Genomic DNA, 12,650 nt, shown 5'->3' on the forward strand with positions numbered 1-12,650 from the left:
TCAGGCTAGCCCTTCTTGTCCTGGGAATTTTTTTATTCTTGCCCATCGAAAAAAAGGAAACTTCTGAAAACTTACAACTGTGGGACTGATTGACTAGTGAACTTCCTCATTAGTTAAGCTTGGTTACCCCCTTGACTCAGATCTAGTTTTAACCAGAATCTCACTCTCTTGCAACAGAGGAAATATGATTCAAGATAGTATAATCATCCTGTGAGAAACTATTTTATGTTGCAGGCATTAAAAAAAAAGTTTCATGGAGGATGCAGCCCTGAGCAGGATCTTGCAAGATGCTAAACTGGGGTAAAAAGAGATGTGGGCAGAGGAATGCTGATGGTGTGACCTTATATCAAGCTGTTGGTTCAGTGAGAGCAGGAGGTCAGTCATGGAGTCTCCGAAGATCAGGCAGTTCTGTTCTCTCGGGTACTGCATGTGCAGTCCAGTGTGCTCCGGTCACTTCACAGCACTGCACCTGGTGTGGGTATTCAGGGGTAACAGGTATGTTTCATGTATCCTGGCATATATCCTGAAGCCTGCATGACATAGACTGTGTGCCCCGTGATAGCAGAATCAAGTAGCAGAATCAAGTAGAGGTGTCAGCCTTTGGAGGTGAGAATTCTACCTCCAATGACAAAATCCTGGCCACCATGGGAATTTCTTCTTTTTGAGCCATTGACTCAAGGAGATTAGATTGGCTCAGAAAGAGCACCACTGAGCATTTAAGCTAAGTTCGTGTGTGGTGTGTGTGTGTGTGTGTGTGTGTGTGTGTGTGTGTGTGTGCTTTCCCTGTTTCTGTTTTCCCTGGCACTGGGATTAAAAGCACACAGCAACTCGTCTCACCTGGCTTTTTATATGGATGCTGGGGACTCAAACTCATAGCATCTCACTTGTATGGTAAACACTTTCAGCAGTGAAAACCTTCTTAGCTCCTCGAATATTTTTTAAGCAGTCAAAAGGAACTGTTATCTCAAAAACACATGTTAGAAATAATAAGAGGTTTATACAGTGGTGCTGTTTCTAATGTGTTTCTGTTACTTGTTATATACACAGTTGTTTTGTGTTCTGTTTCAGTGTTTCTTGTGAATGCTGGGTGAGCTGCTTAAACCTGATTTCATGGCCCACTTGTTAATTAATCCAGCACTGAAAACTACTGTCCTGACAATGTGGGTGATCACCAGCAGGTGTCACTGTGGGTGACCAGGCATGTGGAATAGCCTCTGAAACTGATGCTGACAGCAGTCACAAGAACCAGTCTTGCCTTTGATGTGTTTATTTTCAACCTATTTTAAAAGGCCATCTTACCATGTGGTTCTACAGTTCAAAACATAGAAGGGTATATGTGAAATCATGGGTCCTAATTCCTGCATCTCACTTTCAAGCCTTTTTTACCACAGGCAAATCTGTTTCTACGTTTGTGTATTTTCCCCCAAGGATTTCTTATGCATATGCAAATAGGGTACATATTCTCACTCTTCTCCCTTTATTTACATAAGGCCAGCACTGTTGTGCTTTTGTTCTGTACATTTCATGCCTTTTCTTAATATGCTTTAGGCTTATAAAGAGGGAGTTCTTCCTATCTGTGCTTTATGATACTCTACGCCATGCCTTTATTTAATTTGATAACTGCTGACAAAGTGTGAGTTGCCTAGGCTTGTCTCTGGTTTGTTAATGGAAAGAACTTATGTATTATAATTGCAGTCTTCTTCACTATTAAATCCAGTTTTCTTGAGAACTTGAACTCTCTCCAGTCATGGGCTTTAAGATGGCAATTGGGCTGTATTTTCTCCTGTCGGTGGTCACCTTGCCCTTCCCTAAATCCCATATTGCCCACACCAATCATGCAGATGCCCTTGGGTCTCTCTCTCTACATTTGCTTGGTGTCTGGTTGTCTAAGTATTTGCGAACATTGGGAACTGGACTGCTGTTTGTCATGACCACATCTGGCGTCTCCTGGAGTCTTCTGTCCCTCTAGATTTCTACCTTGGCAGAATGTTGAAAAACAAATTGTCAACTAGAAAGAAATATTTCAAAATGAGGATAAAACTGATTTCACTTTTATTAAATCTTCAGTTTCACATATATTTATTGAAAGTTCCCATTCCCAAGAAGCACACACAATTTTAACAAATAAATTATATATTTTTTACAGGTTTCCAGTTTCCAAAGAGATCTTAGACCCTGGCTGCCAGCCTGAAGTTCTATAATGATTTAGGCTTCTCCCAAATCTCTGTTGTCACATGATCTGTCTTACATCTTACAGTTGTATTGATCTCTAGGAATCCTTTCCAGATCGGTCCTTTCCCTCGTGTTGAAGATACTGGTGTGTTACTGAACTGATTTTCTTGTTAGTCAGTAGATTTGTCATAGTTTGGCTTCTGTCTCAGGGCATTGCAGAGACCAGTACCTTCTGCTTTTCAGTGGTTCTTAAACTGTGGGTCATTACCCCCACAGGGGTTACACATTGGGTATTCACATTATAATTCATAATGGTAACAAAATTATAGTTATGAAGTAGCAATGAAAATAATGTTATGGCTGGGGGTCACCACAACATGAGGAACTGTATTAAAGGGCCACTATGTTAGGAAGGTTGAGAACCACTGCTGTGGATGAAGAATAGCTTAAAAGTAAGCTACTTTGTAGAGATTTTGAAAGGTGGATACTTTGGCAGCAAGCAAAGACCTGTACAGATCTAAGCCAGACGGGGTCCTAGGGCTGGGAGGGAAAGCAGACATGGGCTCCCATCGCTAACCAAGAATCTATCTTCAATTGACAACCATTCACAAAAGAAAAAATAGTTTTCTCCATTGGAGTCTCACAGGGCATATAAACCACACCAAAGGGCAGGTTCCTTAACAAGCAGTAGGAAACCAACAGAAAATGAACTCAACTGAATTTTTGGAGATTTTTTTTGTCTCATGTTTCTTTGTTTGGCCATTTTGTGCTTTACTGTTTTTTTGCTTGTATATTATGATTTCTGATTTTGTATATTTATAGGTTTTGTGTGTTTGTGTGTTTATGTTTTATATGTATGTCTGTGTGTATGTGTGTTTTTTAAAATGCTGCTTTGTTTACTTTTATTTGCCTGCTTTATCATCTAAAAGAAAGATGTTGGATAGATGAGGATGGAAGTGAGGAGGGGTTGGGGAGGTGAAACACTGATCAGAATATATTATATGGAATCAAACATTTTCAGGTTCAAAAAAAATGAGTGTTTTTTAACTTTTTGTTGTTCATCCTCAACTTCTACCGTCCATGTTGTAAGAGCAACATCAGGAATTTGAGGGATGTGAGAGACTTGAGGGACAAGAAGGAAGAGAGAGAGAGAAGAGGGATGTAAGGCGAATGGTTTTTGTACTTTTTAGAAAGCTTCATCTGTTTGTCTATTTATTATTTGGACTAAAGCAAGACTTTGCAACTCCTCTAATAGTAAAGTTACTTCTCAGGGTTCAGCTGTCACTTACCTGAGACTGTAGAGAATCTAGCAGCAAAGCTGGAATCCATAAATACTGTACCAGTGTCAGGCTGGCCAAGCCAGCTACCATATATAACCCTGATGCCATACCCAGTAGGTCAACCCACGGACCTCAAATGACAGCTATATGGCTCCCTCCAAATGCTCTTTATGCCAAGGAAAAGTCTGTGTGTTGGATATACAACTATGGATTCCCTAATGCACTCCAGTTGTTTTTACATTCGTAAAGCAAAGCAAATATTTCAGGCTTCTCTGACTATATCTTTAAAGTTTGGAAAGAAACTCACTCCAATGTAGTTCAAACTAGAGAAACACTGTAGAATGGAGGTTGGGGATTGATCCTTATTTACGTTAAAAGTGCTTCCAGAAGAGAAACATTTTTAAGTTATGAAAACAACTCATTTATCTTTGTGACATTTATAGAAAGCTTTATTTAATACAATTTATTTTTTGTTAGTGTAAGTTCTCAAATCCGTCAAAAGATAATGTAGTGAAAGTTTTGAGACCGTCTTTACTGTAGAGATGTCCAAACCATGTTCGATGATATAATTCACACTTTAAACATCAAAACTAAAATTACAATGGGAAACTCATACTCTCACAAAGTTACAAACTGAGATACATTCTTATACCCCCCAGTCCTTCCTCGTTTGCAAAGTCCAAGCGAGATAAAACAAATCATAACCTTAAATCTTGAAGGCAGCAATAGGCCAGGTTATTCATGAATTCTGCAAGGAGGTGTCCTGTGCTGTATAAGTAAGTACCAGAACTAGAAAGACTCAATGATGACCACAGAGTCTCAACAAAAATTCTCAAAAGAGAATCAACAGAGATTCTGCTTTTACAAGTCTAGCTGGGTCTAGAGAAAATACCTTCAGAGGATCTCACATGAGAGTGAGTGTGCTCAGTACCTTTATACTGTTGTTTTAGGTTCTTTTCCTAAACCTAACAGAAACCTGTAGAGAGAATATATTATGTGTTGTATGGATTCATTGCCTGTCAATTAAAAAGCCTATGGCCTGTGGCTTAGGCAGGAAATGGGAGGCGGGGCATCCGGGAGGATAAAGGATTCTGGGAGAGAGCAAGGCAAGAGATAGTCTGGGAAGATGTGAGGAGATGGACTCATGGCACCTGAGCACAGGTAACCAGATACGTGGCAGAATGTAGGTTAAAATGATTGGGTTATTTTAGTTATGATCTAGTAAGAGATAAACCTGGCTATATGGCCAAGGTATTTGTAAATATATTTGGAGTCTGAGTCTTACTTCTGGGAGCACAGGGAGGCAGAACCAGGCCTTACTTCAACAGAAATTAGCCTTTCACAGCTCACTGTGTAAATGGGTTAGACTTAGGGAACTGACTTTGACCAACAGTCACTCAGCTGAACTACAGGGGCCTATGTGACAATGTAACACAGCAAAATCTTAAGCAAAATCTGGGCAACTGCCCAAATCCCTGAGTCTCTAAATCATAGATAGAATTCTTTTTGTATTAGAATTTTATCAATTTTGTTGTTCAGATGTCGGGCCTAACACGAGGTCTAATCTCCATTCCACCTTCACCCTTCAGTCACTGTACACAGGTGGAGGGTGTGATACAGGCCTCAGGCCCTAGAGAGATTTACATGTTAATAAAATACCTGAAGGCCAGAGGGTGGAGCCAATTAAGCATTCTTCCCCAGCCCCTTACCCCCTCTCCCCCTCCCTATTTAACTCAGGTCTGCCCTGGGTTTTATGGGGGTGTGCATCCAGATCCATCCACCATCCGCCATGTCAATAAAGTGGTTTTGGAAACCCAAGGACTTCCTCGTGTGTTGGGGCCATGCTGTGAGGAGCCATGGAGAGGCCTTTACTGAGCAGCTGGGCCTAACTTCCGGCTGGAGGAACACAGGGCGTTCCAGCCAACTACACACAGCATGGCCTGAGGAACCCTGAGGTTCCCCAGCAGTTGTTTTTTGTTTTTTTTGTTTTTTTTTTTAACCTACATTCAGAGTCATGATTGTTTCTGGGTTACTTTATTACTGTAGGATGGCCTAGTCTGATCAAAGGCAATCCAGAAGCAACCTTTCAATATAAATGAAAACATGTATTTGGTCTAGTGGGGTTAGCTGAAAAAGAATGTTTTTAAAAATGTTTCTTAAAAATAAAATGTTATGATGCTCTTACAAATTGTCTGTGTTCTTGTCATGGAGACCGAATCAAGTGCAAGGGCTTTGGCCATATTTCCTTCTTAAAGAGCCTCTCGGCCTAATGGGCTCCACATTCGGTTCAGAGATAGACTACCTCTTGGCTTTGATCTTTGAAATTACTAAATTGAAACATAATACTTGTCCTCTTCAGATTCTTTTTATGAAACTCAACCATTGCCTACCCAGTGAACATCTCAAAAAGGCTAAAACGATCCATGTTCTTGGAAAATCATTTTAAAAGGCTTGATTTATAAGACTATATAATATTTTATATACTTCACAAAAAGCAAAGAGGCTTTTTAACAAAACTTTGGGGAGTTCATTTTTAAAATCCTGTTTCTGGATTTTCTTTTCTTTAAAAATGAAAAAAATGAAGTAGAATTCGTTTTAGGCTTCTCTGACAAAAGTAATAAAAAAAAAAAAAAAAAAAAAAAAAAAACAAAACAAAACAAAAAAAAAAAAAAAACTATCTCTACCGGAACTACAAACAGGTCTGAAAGGAGGTCCTGCCAGACGAGCTCCCACCCAGGTGCTCAGGACTGAGCTTTTCCAGTGAAGGACTTTGAAACTTCAAAGAAACAAAAGGGAAAGAAACACCCCAAAACCTTTAAGGACAGCCCTCGAGTGGCATCAAAAATACAAAATTAATATGTAAGGAAGAACCAAAATTTCACACTCATCATAGGATTTATTTCAAGAATAGGAATGTTTAAAAGTTAGTTTTCCATTTGTGAAAATAAAGAACTAAAGAGAATAGAGTTATTTTGGGTTATAGAGAATATTTGTTAAAATGTCATTTTCTTAAGGGCTCCATCAAATTCCTCCTGAAAACCAGTCGCTCTTTCTTAGTTCAAATGTGGTTTATTCTATCAATATGAGTACGTAGTAGTGTCTGGAGACACACTGTTCAAAATGTATGAGATATGCCTTAAGGCTTTATGGCTGTGAAGAGAAACGTGACCCTGGCAACTCTTATAAAGAAAAACACTTCACTGGGGCTGGCTTACAGTTGAGGTTTAGTTCATTATCACTATGATGGGAAGCGTGGCAGCGAGCAGGCAGACATGGTGCTGGAGAAGGAGCTGAGTGTTCTACATCTTGATCCACAGGAAGTAGGAAGTGAACTGGGACACACTTCCTCCAACAAGCCCATACTTCCTAGTGACACTCCCTGTGGAGGGGGGGCCTGGGGGGAGGGGGAAGGGGGGAGGGGACATTTTTAGTCAATCACCACAGGATATATTTGATAAAGTTTGTGATTTAAAACTACTTTGTGTCTTGAGATGGGGGTCTCACTTATTCTTCCCAAGCAATCTTATCTGTTCTCTTCTCTTATCAATAAAGGTCTTGACTGGCAGTGATAGAATTTGTGGGCCGAGCCTTTTCGGAAGAGAGAATTTTGCAGGGGAAAAAGATAGAGGCAAAGAGACAAGTGAGGGATTTCCACAAGAAGGGAAGAACACAGACCAAAGGACAAATAGGTAGAAGAGAAGCAGAATAGAGCAACTCACTGGCTTGCTGAGGAACCCTGGCAGCCCCAAACTATGAATGAATAGTGAAGGCAGGCAGATGCTGCTTGATCCTAGGCAGATTACAGACAATGAAATGAAAGAGACCTGGAGGGACTCAGTCCATCAGCAATGAGAAACAAGAATAAGAGAGAAAGCTGTCACATGCCCAAAGAAATAGCCACCAATGGCCTACATATGCGTAGGTGGCCTCTGGGATAGGAAAAGTTGTCCCAGCAGCACTGACGACTGGCTGTCTGTGAGCTCTCTCTCAATCCAGCTAAGTCTCTGCAACACAACTAGATGCTCATTTGCTCTGCAGACGGAAGACTTTCATTTTTTTTTTTTTTTTGCATCTTAAACCCATTGACCACAGTAAGGACACGTTAAATGGGAGCTGCTCTCAGCAACTCTGACAACGGCATCAAGCAACATGGAAATCATCACCTTCCTTGTGGATGCATGCCTAAGAATAAACATTTTTGTTTGCTTAGACTTCTCATTCTCCCAGCTGAGAGTCACAGTTGCACCCAGAAACCTGAATGCAAAGAAGCAGTCAGAAGATTTTAATGGAGGAACACGCCAGCTCCCAGGAGGACAGTGTGTTAACTGGACCACAACATTTTTGCCCTTTAACAGAGTAGTTTTTGTGAGAATTCACATTAGATTCTTCTAAGCTGATTATTCTCTATCTGTAAGATCTCCGTACTTATTTCTGCAATGAACTAAGAATGGGAATGACTAACTCCTCTCCGAGCACAGGAACCATTGCCCCTGCTCCAACACTTAACTGTCTGGACATCATTATTCTCATTTTTTTTCATTTTATATTTTTATTTTAGCTTTCAAATTTTGATTGTGTTAGTTAATTTCCACTTTTATTGTATAGTGATGAGAGATTATCGTGCTGTGTGTTTTAGGGATCTGTTTAGGCTGTAGATAACCGCAGGTTTCTTTAAAAGTGCATCTGTGTGTGTATTGATGGCGGTTGGGAGCAGCCACAGTGCAGTGTGATGGAACCAGTTTTCTCCTTCCATCATGTAGATCTTCAGGATTGAAGTTGGGTCATCTATGCCTTTGCCTGCTTAGTGTCTCTCCAGTTCACCATAGGTTTCTTTATCTGTTGTCCTTTAAGGGTGTCCACTGTCCATCCTGCCCTGCTGTCCACTGTCCTGTCTCTTCTGCCCACTGTCTGCCATGCCTCTTTTGTTGTTTACTGTCCCTTAAATGTTCTCAGGTTTACTTTGTTTCTACTCGAGGCTTTGTTGCCAAACCTCTCTAGTGCCCCTGTCCTGTGTCTTTGGTCTAGGGATGAACAAAGCAAGGAGGGAATCTCTGCTCAGGTTCCATGCCTGTCCTCCTTCCTCTTCCCGGGTGCCCCATCCTCCTCCATTATTCTCATTTTTGCTAACCACTTGGCTCGTTCGAGAATCCTATGAGATAAAGCAGCTTGCAAAGAGCCGGGTGTTGTCAGAGTTGTGGAGACTTGCCAAACTCAGACCGGCTCTTACTTGGGGGTCTTAAATATTTACAGTCCTTTTTACTCCAGTGAGAAGGAGACTGTCACCAACAAGTAAAACATTTCATATTCCCTTTATCTCCTGTGTGATTCTGTGACAAACAAATAGTGAAGAGCTTTAGTTCTCCGCTTGATGGTGACAATGGTCTCTGTCTGTCCCAAGCCGCAGGGTCCATCTCTCTGAGTTGACCACTGGAGACCAGATGAAATTCTACCCATAGTTTTAGATCTGAGACTGTGGGAAAGCCCTACATAAATAAAGGGCATCTCACCCCCTTTACTCTTACCCCCAAAGAAAAGTATGACCTCAATGAATACAAATATAAGTATAGCTTCCTTGGGGGAGACTGAAGGCATTACACATCCTGACTAGGCGCATGCAGCTCTTCCAGAGAAGGGTACTGTGACCCTGGCATGCTGTACTGAAGAATGACAGTCACGACTACCAAAGCCATGTTCCCATGAGAAGAAAAATCATTACCTGGAAATGCCAAGGCTCTCTCGGCTGTTGGAAGTTTTCAGGACTGTCTTCCCAAGGAAGCACAGACTAGTGTGGGCGGAAAGGAACCATGTGCCCTTGGCCCGCATGAGAAGAGCTAGCACTTTTGTTCTTCTGAGCTCTGCAATCGCAGAAACTTCGACCTTGCCGTGTCTGTTCCCCCACCAGCCGCGCAGGTCCCCGTGCGCAACCTCCGGGATCCTTTTCAAGGACACAGTGCTGTGTTTTTTCTCATTATACCTTTCTATAAACCTGTGGATGCTATCTGGCTCATTTGAATGGAAAATGGGGTTTTTGAGTCTCTCTGTCTGTTTTGGAGACTTTTTTTTTTTTTATATTTATTTATTTATTTATTTATTTATTTATTTATTTATTTATTTTGGTTTTTCGAGACAGGGTTTCTCTGTATAGCCTTGGCTGTCCTGGAACTCACTCTGTAGACCAGGCTGGCCTCGAACTCGAACTCAGAAATCCACCTGCTTCTGCCTCTCAAGTGCTGGGATTAAAGGTGTGCGCCACCACTGCCCGGCCTGTTTTGGTGACTTTTAAAAGAAAAACTAAATTGTTTAATCAGAGAGAGAAAATCTTCACTGATGGTAATGAAAGTCCATCGGTGACTCCACTTTTCCACTTGTGATAAAAGAATGCTATCTACATGTGGGCTAACTTTGTTCACCAGCAAACTGGAACAAATGCAGTGAACGGTGCCTTAATGTCCACCTCCATGTAAGAGGCAGAAAAAGGGCTAAAATGGGAGAAGCAGGGGTCTCTGTAGCAAATAAATGATGTTTCCATCCTTAGTATGGTGTGGTTTGGGGAATTATAGTTGATAGAAGGAAAAAAACAAGATTTGTAAGTTCAAATCAGGATTGAGAAGTTTGATATGCACAGTAATATTATTGTTTAATTATATTATCTCAATTTATGTTAATAAATTAAGACTTAAGCATTAAATTTAATATGACAAAATTAATTTATTTTATTAAATTAATAAATTAAATGATTTACTAAATAAATTATTATAATAAAATTAAGTTATTAATATATATATATAACACCTCATCACCACTGTGCTGCTCAGTAAGCATTCATATCTCATCTCTCTTTATGTGCTTCTATTCCTGTATGTGTGAGAGACTCTCTGTTTATAATAAAGGGACCACAGCACACATACTTTGTTTTACCTGTTTTTTTCACCAACACTACATGTTGAAAACATGATTACACATAAACACATGTAATGTCTGTGTGATTTCTCATGTCTAGGTTTGTTCCAGTATGACTCTTAATAGACCTGAGGCTTTCCTTGAGGTACCTAAGAACTCCAGAGTTTGGGATGCAGCTAAGTGGACAGAGGTCTAGCCCACCCCAAACTGTCCCTAGCAGAACCTTTTTATAAAAATGCACCTTACACATAGCTAAAACTGCTGCTAAAAAGACAGTCACGTGTTTAACATATATAACGTTGAGGGACTTGTGTATATTCTGAATAATAACTCCCTATGGTATAGTAAGACAGGCATCCTAGGTTTAAATCTCCTATCACTGAATGACTGCAGAGATTTTTAAATACACCCACAGATCCTTTGTGTCTCTTCCCATAAAGAGTACAATCCAATTCCTTCTCCCAGGAACAGTGGCCAGCTTTGCTGATTCACTTCCAATGAAGAGGCTGTGACAGCATTGACTTGGCATAACTTGCAAGGCTTGGTCAGGGCAGGCTTGGCACTGAAGCGGGGATCTTGGTGAGGCAATTACTTATCCTTGGCTTAATTTCCTTGACAATGAGATGAGAAAAAATATCACCAACTTAATGTTTTAAAGTTAATATGTGGGAAAAATATAATCAAAGTCAACTTGAAAGTTCTATATAGCCACGATCTACCATGATTTCTATTTCATTATTTGAGGGGATTTCTACCTATATATGACAAGCATTCATATATGGTTTAACTGATGCAGGTAGCTGCAATTATTTCCTTAAAATCATTTGGACATGAATCTGCTGAATCAGAATATGCAATCTCATTTGAGGGAAAAATTTTGTACTGAGTGCTTCACTCTTTATAGTGGAAATTCCTATTCTATAGGATTATAAAAAGAACATGGCACTATTGAGTCCTAATTACTTAGGTGGGCATTTAAGTCACTTTTAGATCACCTTCCACACTTCATTTGTAAATCAAAATGAAGAAACATAAAAGACAAGCATACTTGAATTAGCAAGCATTTGTATAAACCTCTATGACCTTTGCTCCAAGGCTAACAAAGGAGAATTACTGTGTCGTCTAGATGTCTGATTATGGACATGGTAATGATAGGAATACACTGTGAAAGAAAGGAGGGTGTCATAACAGAATGTACATACATGCACTCACATTTATGTTTATAGAGATCTTATTATTCATAGCACCTCCTATTGCAATGGCAGTTATCACAATCTAAAATAATGGGAGAAAGGCCATCACTGTTCATTGTCTGACAAATGCCAGTGTCTGTCTAACTCTTAATTGTTCAGGCACACTTTTCTTCGTTTTTTTTTTTTTTAATAAGTATTTTCAAGCGGTTCCTCTGTAACATTTTCTTGTGACTACACCCAGGAACTGAGAGTTATTTTTTAAAAGGTCACAAAGGGCTACTTTGTAGGCTACAGTCCTGTTAGGAAGGCTAGAGAATCTTGGCTACCGCCAAGCTTCAAACAGTCTACAGAAATAATAAACAATGTTACCAACAACGAGAGCTTTGTTTGTGCTTCTGTAAATGAGTTGAAATGCAGCTGGTACCAAGACCACTCCAGGCCTGAAATTTATCCCCATAAAACATGACCACTCCTGAAAGGAAAACGATTTAGACACTGTCCTCACTAATGGTGTGTCCAGAGCTTTTCCCCTCAGGTTGCTGAGTTCCCAAAGGTGCAGATGGCTGAGTGATTGGTGGCATCATCTGGTTCACACAGGTTTCCTTCTTGGTAGGGATTGGGAGTAATCTCTGTGCTCACTTTGGTGAGTCAGACAATGGGAAGAAAACTCTGAAGCCTCAGATGTTTCCTTTGACTTGCCGGGCAGGACACGTGGTACACATCTCGCTAGAAAGGGAGTTCCCGGTCAAAAGTTTTCCAAATGTCCTGCTATAGACCCTGAATCTAATTAGCATGGTCTAATTAGCAAGGCTGTAGATTGCAGTGTCCTGATTTGGGAACTGCTAATCTGTCACAGGCTCCCTTCCTAGAGCGGTGTAGGTAATCCCCTGTGAACCCTGTGAACTCTTAATGAAGAGAGAATGAAGGAAAATCCCACAGGGTCTAGACAGAGCCCCACTCTGCCCTCAATCCCTGCTTGCTATCTCTGCCCGCCTTCCCTGGTACTCACTGAACTGCAAGTCACGGCTTGGAGTTGCGTTCAAGTCTATCCCCAGACTTTGTGGAGCCAAGAGAAGCATGACTTTGCATTGTTGGTTGGGAAAAC

General features: G+C 40.6%; 1 long non-coding RNA gene across 2 annotated transcripts in view; it reads right to left on the reverse strand.

Moving 5' to 3' along the window:
* Nucleotides 1-6,919: 6,919 nt before the first annotated feature.
* Nucleotides 6,920-12,650, reverse strand: part of LOC143434804 (uncharacterized) — a 35,163-nt gene continuing 29,432 nt past the window's right edge. For both annotated transcript variants that reach the window (XR_013104565.1, XR_013104564.1), the window contains one exon: nt 6,920-10,963. This is a non-coding gene — a long non-coding RNA (uncharacterized LOC143434804). The remainder of the gene's footprint in view (nt 10,964-12,650) is intronic.

Source organism: Arvicanthis niloticus, chromosome 17, assembly GCF_011762505.2.
Source record: "Arvicanthis niloticus isolate mArvNil1 chromosome 17, mArvNil1.pat.X, whole genome shotgun sequence".
NCBI lineage: Eukaryota > Metazoa > Chordata > Mammalia > Rodentia > Muridae > Arvicanthis > Arvicanthis niloticus.